Source organism: Scyliorhinus canicula, chromosome 6 (genome assembly GCF_902713615.1).
Source record: "Scyliorhinus canicula chromosome 6, sScyCan1.1, whole genome shotgun sequence".
In the NCBI taxonomy this organism is placed as follows: Eukaryota; Metazoa; Chordata; class Chondrichthyes; order Carcharhiniformes; family Scyliorhinidae; genus Scyliorhinus; species Scyliorhinus canicula.
Window position 1 is genome coordinate 137514777 of NC_052151.1, and position 12030 is coordinate 137526806.

Here is a 12030-nt window from a genome sequence, read left to right on the forward strand (position 1 = left end):
GAGAAGGTGGTGGAGAGCTGCCTCTCGAACTGCTGCAGTCCATTAGGTATAGATACACCCACAGTGCTGTTAGGGAGTTCCAAGGTTCTGACCCAGTGACAATGAAAGAACAGCAATATAGTTCCAAGTCAGGGCTTGGAGGGAACTTGCAGATGGTGGAGTTTCTGCGCATCTGCTGCCCATGTTCTTCTAGGTTGTGGGTTTGGAAGGTGCTCTTGACAGAACAAATGACAGAGCATTTCAACAAATGTGAACTGATCAGGGAGATCCAGCATAGATTTGTAAAGGCTATGTCATATCCAATGAAACTAGTTGATTTTTTGAGGAGGTGGCGACCATGGTAGAGAAAGGGAGTAACTATGACTGTTATTTATGTGAACTTCCAGAAGGCATTTGACAAAGTTCCATATAACAGTCTGTTAACAAAATGCGAATGTGTTGACTTGGAGGCAATCTATTAATTTGCATAACAAATTGGTTTGAAGATAGAAGACAGAGATTAGGGATAAAGCAAATGTACTCAGCCAGGCAAAATGTAACCAGTGGTGTCCTCCAGTGATCCATGGGGATTCAGTTTTTCACTAAATTAATAAATGACTTGAAAAAGAATAAAGAGCTATACATCTAAGTTTCTTGATGACAATTTGTTAGGTGACAGAGTTAAAATATGAACAGGAGGTGCTGAAGGACATTGACAGATTGGTGAATGTGCCAAACTGGGGCAGATGAAGTTCAACTTTGGAGTCCACTTTGGACCTAATAACGATAGCACAGAACATTTTTAAAATTGTTTTTTAAAAGAAGCATGGAACTGTGGATAAGTATGATTCTTTAGGAAAGCAAGTACATAAATCACTAAAGGCTAGTCAACAGGAACAATAAATAATTACGAAATATAATGGAATGTTGCACTTTATCTCATTGGGGCTGGCATACAAAGGAATGAAAGTTATCTTACAAATATATAGAGTTCTTGATAGTCTCTATCCTGAGTACTGCATTCAATTCTGGAGATCACACCTCTGGAAGGTTATTTTGGCCTTGGAGGGGGTGCAGAACAGATTCATCAGAATGATGCTGGAGATAACATTTTTGTAGAAGGAGACAGGTTGCAAAGTCTAGGCTTGTTTTCCCTTGGGTTTAGAAGATGAATGGGTCTTCAAACTGAGGTGCTAATATGATCAAAGGAGTTAATAAGGTAGATGGAAATAAATTATTCCCACTGGGGCAGCACAGTGGTGCCGTGGTTAGCACTGCTGCCTCACGGCAGCGATGATCCAGGTTCAATCCCGGCCCCGGGTCACTGACCGTGTGGAGTTTGCCCATTCTCCCCGTGTCTGCGTTGGCCTCACCCCCCACAACCCAAAGATATGCAAGATAAGTGGATTGGCCACGCTATATTGCCCATTAATTGTAAAATAAATGAATTAGGTACTCTAAATTTCTTTTTTAAAATGTAAACAACTATTTCCTCTGGTGGGGGCTCCAGAACAAGGAGCCATAATCTTTAAATTATGATGTGGAAATGCCGGCGTTGGACTGGGGTGAGCAGAGTAAGAAATCTTACAGCACCAGGTTAAAGTCCAACAGGTTTATTTCGAATCACTAGCTTTCGGAGCACAAGGTCCTTCCTCAGGTGAAAGTGAGATAAGATCAATTGAAAATGTTCAAATTAGTGTTAGGCCATTCCTGGGTGAGTCAGAGTGCAATTTTTCACACAGAGGGAAGTGGAAATCTAGGACTCTCTCCCCCAAAATGCTGCTGAGGTAAGATCAATTGGAAATATCAACGCTGATATTGTTAGAGTTTTGTTAGGCAAGGATTTTAAGTCTTACAGAACCAAGATGGGTAGATAAAAGCATATAATCATAGAATGGTTACAACATAGAAGGAGACATTTTGGCTCACTGGTCCGATGTCAGTTCTGTGCAAGAGCAATCCAATTGGTTCCCTCTCCTCCCTTTCCCAGTGGCCCTGCAATATTTTTTCCCTTTCATGTGATTATCATGTATGGAGTTAAGATACATATTAACCATGATCTAACTGAATGGCAGAGCCAACTCAAGGGGCTGAATGGCCTACATTGGTGCCGAAATAAAACATTATGAATTGCACTATCATGCGGCTGGAATGTTAGGAACTCTTGTATTATGTTCAAGATCATGAAGAGTTTGATCAAGTACAAAAAAAGAAACTGTTTCCAATGATGAGTTGACAATAAAAAAAACAGATGTAAGGTAATTGGCAAAACAAAAAGGCAAGATCGGGACAATACATTTTACACAATTTGTTGTTACGTTCTAAAGTGCATGGACTCAAAATGTGGAGCAAGCAGATTCAATGATAACTATCAAAATGGAATTGGATATTTACTTGAACAAGAAAGAACATTTCAGGTCTATGGAGAAAGAGCAGGGGTGTGGGAACGATTGAATAGCTCTTTCGAAGAGGGCAGTATAAGTAGAATGGACCGAATGGTCTCATTCTGGGTTGTGTGGTTCTCTGAATCAATGATTATGACAGACCAAATAACAAAACAATTCTGCTACTGTTAAGCTTCTCAGCAGCCTGCCAGTACAGTCTCAGCTCTTGAAAAGATATTAACATAATTGCTTTATGATTGGGTAACACAGATAGCACATGAGGCAAATAAATTATTGGTATGGTTGAAGGAAACCTGGAGAAATAGCATCGTCAGCTCATGTTGAGAAACGTTTGTCTCAGGGAGAGTTTTCAATCATGAAAACAAATGGAAATCAAGTGATGAGAGAAGGAAATGAACCCTGGTTAACAAAACTACATGCCTGTCTCCATAGGAGGGAAGGAGGAGAGAGGTCAGCACAAGATTTATTATAAGCATAATGCAATCTAAACAAGAGAAGTTAAATGTAATTCCATTGCATGTGGAATGTGCATCGATCTGAAAGTGGGCAATTTGTTTTCATGCTCTGCTCAAAAATAATTTGAACAAAATTAGCAAAATCGCAAATATATCCTTGCAATTGGTTGAATTGAAATTCAGGAGATCGCACTTGACAATTCTTGTTGTATCTTTGTTTTAAATTCACATTCATACTGCTGAATTTTATATAGGCAACAGGGGTCCCACCATTGGGTTCAAAAGCAGGTTGGGAGCCAGATTCAGCAGGCCACATTAAGAGTGGCGGTCTGGCCCCAGGATCTGCTAGTCCAGTCAAAGGACAAGTCGCTCAGAAGCACCACCATTAGCAGTGGCAACTGCTGGGACTGCATCGGCATCGTCAGGCGACACATCTGTGGGCCATAATGCCAAAAAAAACACCTCCATCCTGGCACTGCTGGGAGGTTACAATGTTTACCTGACAGTCTGCACATATGGTGCAGGGCCGCCTTGATTCAGCCCTTGTGCCCGGTTCCATGCCAGATCCAACATTGTCAATGAATCGCACACCACATTTAATGTTGGACACTGTATTTTAAGTTTTGCAAGCACGGGGGCTGGCTATGATCAGTACTTTGCCCATTGAGAACAGTGGAGGGACATGTTGTTTGTTACGATCCTTCTGTCTTTTGGAATGCATGGCCTACACACCTTATATACCATACATGCAGAAATGTCTTTCTGGCTTGACAACATCATTCTGTCAGTGGCGAAAACTACTCGCATTGCCACAAGTGAAATAATGTGAAACAGCACGAAACAGAGCTTTGGCCTGTCACTGAAATGAATAATGATGCTCGGCATTTAGGGCATACATCCCAAAGACTGGCAGATCATATCTAACAGCATGTTCCTCCCGTGTTCACAATGGGCAAGGTGCAAACTGTACCCACCAGTTCATGCTTGAAAAGTTAATCACCACCATTAGATAGATTCTGCGGTTAGTCAAGGTTTGCTAAATAATCATCAGTGTGCTGAGAATTCTGCTGACAACAAATTTAAGATTGTCAGTTGGGTTCAGAGTGTGGCACATTTACATGTACTAAAAGTTTCATATATGAATACACAGGGCCCTGCTGTTTGCAGACAGGAAGCACATGAACACACATGTGTCTTTCAGCTAAACAAAGTATATGACAGCCATTCACTGGTTCATTCCTCATGGCACTGCCTTGACCAATCAGAGTTATGCTGCCTGGTTTAAATGTGCACACAATGCTTGATCGTTAACTGTCAGTCACCATTAACTGGTGCATCTCCATGGCAATGCCTCTACCAATTAGAGACCACTTGCCAACCAATCAACACCTTCTTCTTACAAAGTAAGAATTTGCTGATTTCCCTTACATTACATTCTTGCGAGCATCCTGATGAAGGCAAGATGAATTTGTACTCTCAGTCTACAGACCACTTCAATGGGAAGATTATTTCTTTAAGTATGCCTCTTGTGAATAGATAAAGCCAGATTCATTAGTGTTATCTCCTCTAAAGAATTTTACCTTCTAAAGAAGAGAAGGAAATGCTGCTGGTTGCTCAAGACAAGTAGTCTAATCTGTCTCAAGGGTTTGGTTAATTTTCAGAAATACACCATCCCCTGGATTCACTCATTAATGAGTTGGCCATACAGAGCAATAGGTTCATAAGACAGTGGTTTCTTAGATCAGTTATTAACTTGTTAGTTTTCATTTGGATTAAGAATTGCAAACAAAGAAGGAGATCAATTGTTCACGGATTATGCCATGAATTCAGAAGAATTCTTGCAGATGGCTAAAAGGTTGCAGGAGTGTACCGGCAGGCAGGAAGGTGGGTTGAAGTGTGTCTACTTTAATTGAAGGAGCATCCAGAATAAGGTAGGTGTACTTGGATTGGTACTTGGGACTGCGATGTTGTGGCCACTACGGAGACATGGTTAGAACAGGGGCAGGAATGGTCGTTGGAAGTTCTGGGGTATAGATGTTTCAGTAAGAGTAGGGAAGGTAGTAAAAGAGGTGGAGGAGTGGCATTGTTAATCAAGGATAGTTGAACGGCTGTAGAAAGACAGTTCGAGGGGGATCTTCCTACTGAGGTAATGTGGGCTGAAGTTGGAAATAGGAAAGGAGCGGTCACGTTGTTAGGAGTTTTCTATAGGCCCTCAAATAGTAATAGAGATGTGGAGGAAGAAATTGCAAAACAGGTAATGGATAGGTGTGGAGGTCTCAGGGTAGTTGTCATGGGTGACTTTAACTTTCCAAATATTGATTGGCAACTCTATAGGTCGAACAGTTCGGATGGGGCAGTTTTTGTACAGTGTGTGCAGGAGGGTTTCCTGCCACAATATGTGGATAGGCTGACAAGAGTGGGGGGGGGGGGGTACATTGGATTTGGTACTGAGTAATGAACCAGGCCAAGTGGTAGATTTGTTTGTGGGAGAGCACTTTGGAGATAGCGACCACAATTCGGTGTCTTTCACTATTGCAATGGAGAGGGATAGGGCCATACGGCAGGGCAAGGTTTATAATTGGGGGAGGGGTAATTATGATGTGATTAGGCAAGAATTAGGGAGCATAAGATAGGAACAGAAACTGTCAGGGAAAGGCACAAATGAAAAATAGAGCTTGTTCAAGGAACAAATACGGTGTGTCCTTGATAGGTATGTCCCTGTCAGGCAGGGAGGAAATGGCCATGTGAGGGAACCATGGTTCACAAAATAGGTTGAATGTCTTGTCAAGAGGAAAAAGGAAGCGTAGGTAAGGATGAGAAAACAAGGTTCAGTTGGGTCACTTGATGGTTACAAGACAGCAAGGAATGAGCTAATAAAGGGCTTAGGAGAGGTAGGAGGGGGCATGAGAAGTCCTTGGCAGGTCAGATAAAGGAAAACCCCAAGGCTTTTTACTCGTATGTGAGAAATAAAATAATGACCAGGGTGAGGTTAGGGCCAGTCAAGGATAGTAGTGGGAACTTGTGCATGGAGTCAGAAGAGATAGGAGAGGCGTTGAATGAATACTTTTCTTCAGTTTTCACTGAGGAGAGGGGCTATGTTTTTGAGGATGCGAGTGTGATATAGGCGGGTAGGCTGGAGGAGGTAGATGTTCTGAGGGAAGATGTATTAGCAATTTTGAAAAACCTGAGGGTCGGCAAGTCCCCTGGGCCAGATGGGATATATCCTAGGATTCTTTGGGAGGCAAGGGATGAGATTGCAGAGCCTTTGGCTTTGATCTTTGGGTCCTCACTGTCCACGGGGATAGTGCCAGAGGACTGGAGAACGGCAAATGTTGTTCCTCTGTTCAAGAAAGGGGATAGGAATGACCCTAGTAATTATAGGCCGGTTAGTCTTACTTCGGTGGTCGGTAAGTTAATGGAAATGGTCCTGAGGAATAGGATTAATGACCATTTGGAAAAATGCAGCTTAATCCAGGATAGTCAACACGGATTTGTGAAGGGTACATCCTGCCTCACAAATTTGATTGAATTCTTTGAGGAGGTAACTAAGTGTGTCGATGAAGGTAGAGCAGTTGATGTCGTATACATGGATTTTAGTAAGGCATTTGATAAGGTTCCCCATGGTCAGCCCATGAAGAAAGTAAGGAGGTGTGGGATAGAGGGAAATTTGGCCAATTGGATAAGTAACTGGCGATCACATAGAAGACAGAGGGTGGTGGTGGATGGAAATTTTTCAAACTGGAGACCAGTTACCAACGGTGTACCACAGGGATCAGTGCTGGGTCCTCTGCTATTTGTGATTTTTATAAATGACTTGGAGGGGGGGGGATGAAGGGTGGGTCAGTAAATTTGCTGATGACACCAAAATTGGTGGAGTAGTGGATGAGGTGGAGGGCTATTGTAGGCTGCAAAGAGACATTGAAAGGATGCAGAGCTGGACCGAAACATGGCAGATGGAGTTTAACCCTGATAAGTGCAAGGTGATTCATTTTGGTAGGACAAATTTGAATGCAAATTACAGGGTCAACGGCAGGGTTCTGAGGAATGTGGAGGAACAGAGATCTTGGGGTTCATGTCCACAGATCTCTGAAGGTTGCCACTCAAGTGGATAGAGCCGTGAAAAAGGCCTATAGTGTGTTAGCGTTTATTAACAGGGGGCTTGAGTTTAAGAGCCATGGGGTTATGCTGCAACTGTACAGGACCCGGTGAGACCAGATTTAGTGTATTGTGTGCAGTTCTAGTCACCTCATTATAGGAAGAATGTGGAAGCATTGGAAAGGGTGCAAAGGAGATTTACCAGGATGTTGCCTGGATTGGAGGGTAGGTCTTATGAGGAAAGGTTGAGGGAGCTAGGGCTTTTCTCATTGGAGTGAAGGAGGATGAGAGGCGACTTAATAGAGATTTATAAGATGATGAGGGGGATACACAGAGTGGACGTTCAGAGACTATTTCCTCGGGTGGATGTAGCTGTTACAAGGCGGCATAACTATAAGGTTCGGGGTAGGAGATATAGGAGGGGTGTCCGAGGTAGGTTCTTTACTCAGAGAGTGGTTAGAGTGTGGAATGGACTGCCTGCTGTGATAGTGGAGTCCGACACTTTAGGAACTTCCAAGCAGTTATTGGATGTACACCATCCATGGAGTACACCAGAATGACAGGGAGTGGGATAGCTTGATCTTGGTTTCGGACAAAGCTCGGCACAATATCGAGGGCCGAAGGGCCTGTTCTGTGCTATACTGTTCTATGTTCTATGTTGAATAATTATTTACACACTGTTCCTTACACTACGGTATCCCCTCAGTTGAAGATACATGGTCCTAATATCTGGCTTAAAGTAACAGTGTTCTGTCAGGAATGTGGATAGTTAATGAGATTAACAATTAATTTGAGATGACAATAAAATAACAGAAAAGTAATAACGTGAGCAGGCACCTGGCGAGATAATGAGATGCGATTTGCCCAGTAATAAGGGCCGGGATTCTCCCCTACCCGGCGGGGTGGGGGGGTCCCAGCCTGTTGGTGTAGTGTGAACCACTCCGGTGTCGGGCCACCCCAAAGGTGCGGACTTCTCCGCACCTTTAGGGGCCAAGCCCTCACATTGAGGGGCTAGGCACGCGCCGGAGTGGTTCCCACTCCGCCGGCTGGCGTGAATGGCGTTTGGTGCCACGCCAGCCGTGGCCGAAAGGACTTCGCCGACCCGCGTAAGTCCGTGCATGTGAAGACCATGGCGAAGGCGGAAGAAAAAGAGTGCCCCCACGGCACAGGCCCGCCCGTCGATTGGTAGGCCCTGATCAAGGCCCAGGCCACCATGGGAGCACCCCCCGGGGTCAGATCGCCCCGCACCCCCCAGGACCCCGGAGCCCGCTCGCGCCGCCTATCCCGCCAGTCAGGTAGGTGGTTTAATCCACGCCGGTGGGAGAGGCCTGTCAGTGGCGGGACTTCAGCCCATCACGGGCCGGAGAATCACCGCAGGGTGCCCCCCCCCCCGACCGGCGCGGCGCAATTCCCGCCCCCGTCGAATCTCCGGTGCCGGAGAATTCGGCGGGGGCGGGATTCACGCCGCCACCCGCCGATTCTCCAACCCGGCGGGGGGTCGGTTAATCCCACCCAACATCCGCATCTGCGCTTTTTCAGAGGGCCATGGATCAAATTCTGAGTGGGCTGAAAGTCATTTAGATGACATTCCCATCACAGGTTCGAGTGAATAGGAACACTTAGAGAACTTGGAAGCTACTCTGAAATGTCGACAAAACCATAATCTCCGAATTAAAAAGGAAAAATGCAACTTTACCAAGACATCCATAAATCATCTGGGCCACATCAACAAAACAGATGGCTTACACAAGGAGCCGAAGAAACCGACAGCAATCCTAGAAGTACCACGGCCTAAAGAAGTGATACAGCTAAGAAGCTAAGAACGCTTTTAGGATTGATCAATTATTATAGTAAATTCATGCCAAATGTAGCCACATGTTTAAAGTCTTTACACACTTTATCATGTGCCAAACAAGTACGACACTGATCAGAAGAATGTGAAAATGCATACATTGAGGTAAACGATGCCTTACAGGAGTCATAGTTGTTGATTCACTACAACCCCAAGCTGAAGTTATCTTGCTTGCAATGCACTACCCTATGCAGTTGTCATGCACATAATGCTTTCAGGAGAGGAATGCCCAATGGCATTTTCTTCGCAAACTCTTACGAGAGCTGAAATGAATTATGTTCAGTTGGAAAAAGAGGCTTTGAGCATAATTTTCAGAGTAAGATGGTTCCACCACTACCTTTATTGAATCATAGAATCTCTACCGTGCAGATGGAGGCCATTCAAGTCTGCACTGATCCTCTGAAAGAGCCCCCTACTTAAGCCTACGTCTCCCCCCTATCCCCGTAACCCAGTACCCCCACCTAACCTTTTGGACTCTCAGGGGCAATTTAGCTTGACCAATCCACCTAACCTGCACATCTTTGGACTGTGGAAGGAAAATGCAGCAGCCGGAGGGAACCCACGCACACACGGGGAGAAAGTGCAAACTCCACACAGAGAGTCACCCGAGCATAGCATTCAACCCGGGTCCCTGGTGCTGTGAGGCAACAGTGCTACAAGAAGCTACATTTCAGAGTAGCTTCCAAGTTCATTAAGTGTGCCGCCTTGCTGTCAATTTGCTCTTTTGTCAGACAACGACCATTGACGACAATCTTTGGGCCATATAAACGTATTCTTTCTTTAGCAGCCAGTAGGTTACAGAGATGGACTTTGATATTGTTGGAACACAGGTCGATATCCAATACCGCAAGTCAGAGCAACATGTAAACTCTGATGATTTTTCAAGATTGCAGTTACAAGTCAAACAAAAACCTGAAGACCATTTTGTCAACATCTTGTATTTCTTACCCATGGATAATGCACCTGTGACTTCATCTCAAACACAGAGGTATCCAAGAACATATCCAGTGATGGGAAAGGTGATGGACTTGGTCCAAAACGGAACAATATCAGATGTTCATTGTAAAATTCCAGCTCTCAAGCACTACATCACATGAAGATTTGAGTTGACAATGCAGAATAGAGTTTTATTATGGGTAATCTGAGTGAGTATTCCTTCATGCATGCATAGTACAATCCTTGACCAACTGCATGAAGGACATCCTAGTGCAGTGAGGATTAAAACCTGACAAGTCCTCAGGGCCTCATGGTCTGCATCCAAAGTACTTAAGGAAGTGACCCTAGAAATAGTGGATGCATTAGTGATCATCATTCTATAGACTCTGGACGAGGAATTCACCTGAGGAAGGAGCAGTGCTCTGAAAGCTAGTGTTTGAAACAAACATGTTGGACTTTAACCTGGTGTTCTAAACTTCTTACTGTGCTCACTCCAGTCCAACGCCGGCATCTCCATGTCATGGCTACCAGTTAGAGTGGATAACGGTGAACCAGTGGATTTTATAAATCTGGACTTTCAAAAGGCTTTTGACAAGGTTCCACACAAGAGATTAGTGAGTAACATTGAAGCTCATGATATTTGGGGTAATGTATTGACATGGATAGAGGACTGTCTGGCAGACAGGAAGCAGAAAGTGGGAATAAAAGGGTCCTTTTCAGAGTGGCAGGCAGTGACTAGTGGGGTACCGCAGGGTTCAGTACTGAGAACCCAGCTTCTCACAATCTACATTAATGATTTGGACAAAGGAATTGCATGCAATATCTCCAAATTTGCAGACAACACTAAGCAGGGTGGCAGTGTGTGCTGTGAGGAGGATGCAAAGAGGCTGCAGGGTGACTTAGGCTGACTAATTGGGCAACTACTTTGCAAATGTAATATAATGTGGGTACATGTGAGATTACCCACTTTGGTAGCAAAAACAGGAAGGCAGATTATTATCTGAATGGTGGCAGTTTAGGAAACTGGGAAGTACAATGAGACCTGGGTGTATGGTGGGACAGTCACTGAAGGTTGGCATGCAGGTACAGCAGGCGGTGAGGCAAGCTAATGGCATGCTGGCCCTCCGAGTGAGAGGATTTGACTATAGGAGGAGGGATGTTTTGCTGCAGTTATACAGGACCTTGGTGAGGCCACACCTTGAGTATTGTATGCAGCTTTGGTCTCCTAGTTTGAGGAAGAACATTCTTGCTATTGAGGGTGTCCAGCGAAGGTTCACCAGACTAATTCCCGGGATGGCAGGACTAACATATGAAGAAAGACTGGATCGACTGGGCTTGTACTCACTGGAATTTAGAAGAATGAGAGGGGATCTCATAGAAACGTATAAAATCCTGATGGTTCTGGACAGGCTAGATGCAGGAAGAATGTTCCTGATGTTGGGGACGTCCAGAACTAGGGGGTCACAGATTAAGAATAAGGGGTAAGTCATTCAGGACTGAGTTGAGGAAGAACCTCTTCCCTCAGAGAGTTGTGAACTTGTGGAATTCTTTACCACAGAAAGTTTGTTGGATATTTTCAAGAGGGAGCTGGATGAGACCCTTGCAGCGAAAGGGATGAAAATGGAAAAAAATGAAAATTGCTTATTGTCATGAGTAGGCTTCAATGAAGTTACTGTAAAAAGCCCCTAGTCGCCACATTCCGGCGCCTGTCCAGGGAGGCTGGTACGGGAATCGAACCGTGCTGCTGGCCTGCTTGGTCTGCTTTAAAAGCCAGCGATTTAGCTGAGTGAGCTAAACCAGCCCCTTGATCTAAACCAGGGATGAAGGTGTCTGGAGAGAAAGCGGAAGTGGGATACTGAATTTGCATGAACAGACATGATCATATTGATTGGTGGTGCTGGCTCGAAGGGCCGAATGGCCAACTCCTGCACCTATTTTCTATATTTCTATGTTTCTCCTGTATTCAAGACCAAGTCATTTTGGGAAAACTGATTTAATCGTAATTAAATTGCAGACATTTTCTAACGGTCACACTTTAAAAAAAATATGAAGTCTGATTAACGCTGTTTTTCAGTTTTTGATTAACATTTCAGAAAGGTACCTGGTTCAATGCTCCCACTCAGTCGCTGATCAAAGGCACATTGCTTTCTAAATCATACCCACAGAGAGAGGGAGTGAAAATCAGCATGGAGAATTCTCAGCAGGTCACTGTCATACATTCCCTGGCTATCTTCAGATGGAGATATCAGCAAACATCCATTTTGTCTTTCGAATAACAGAATACAAGATGCCTGACAACGGCAAGAAT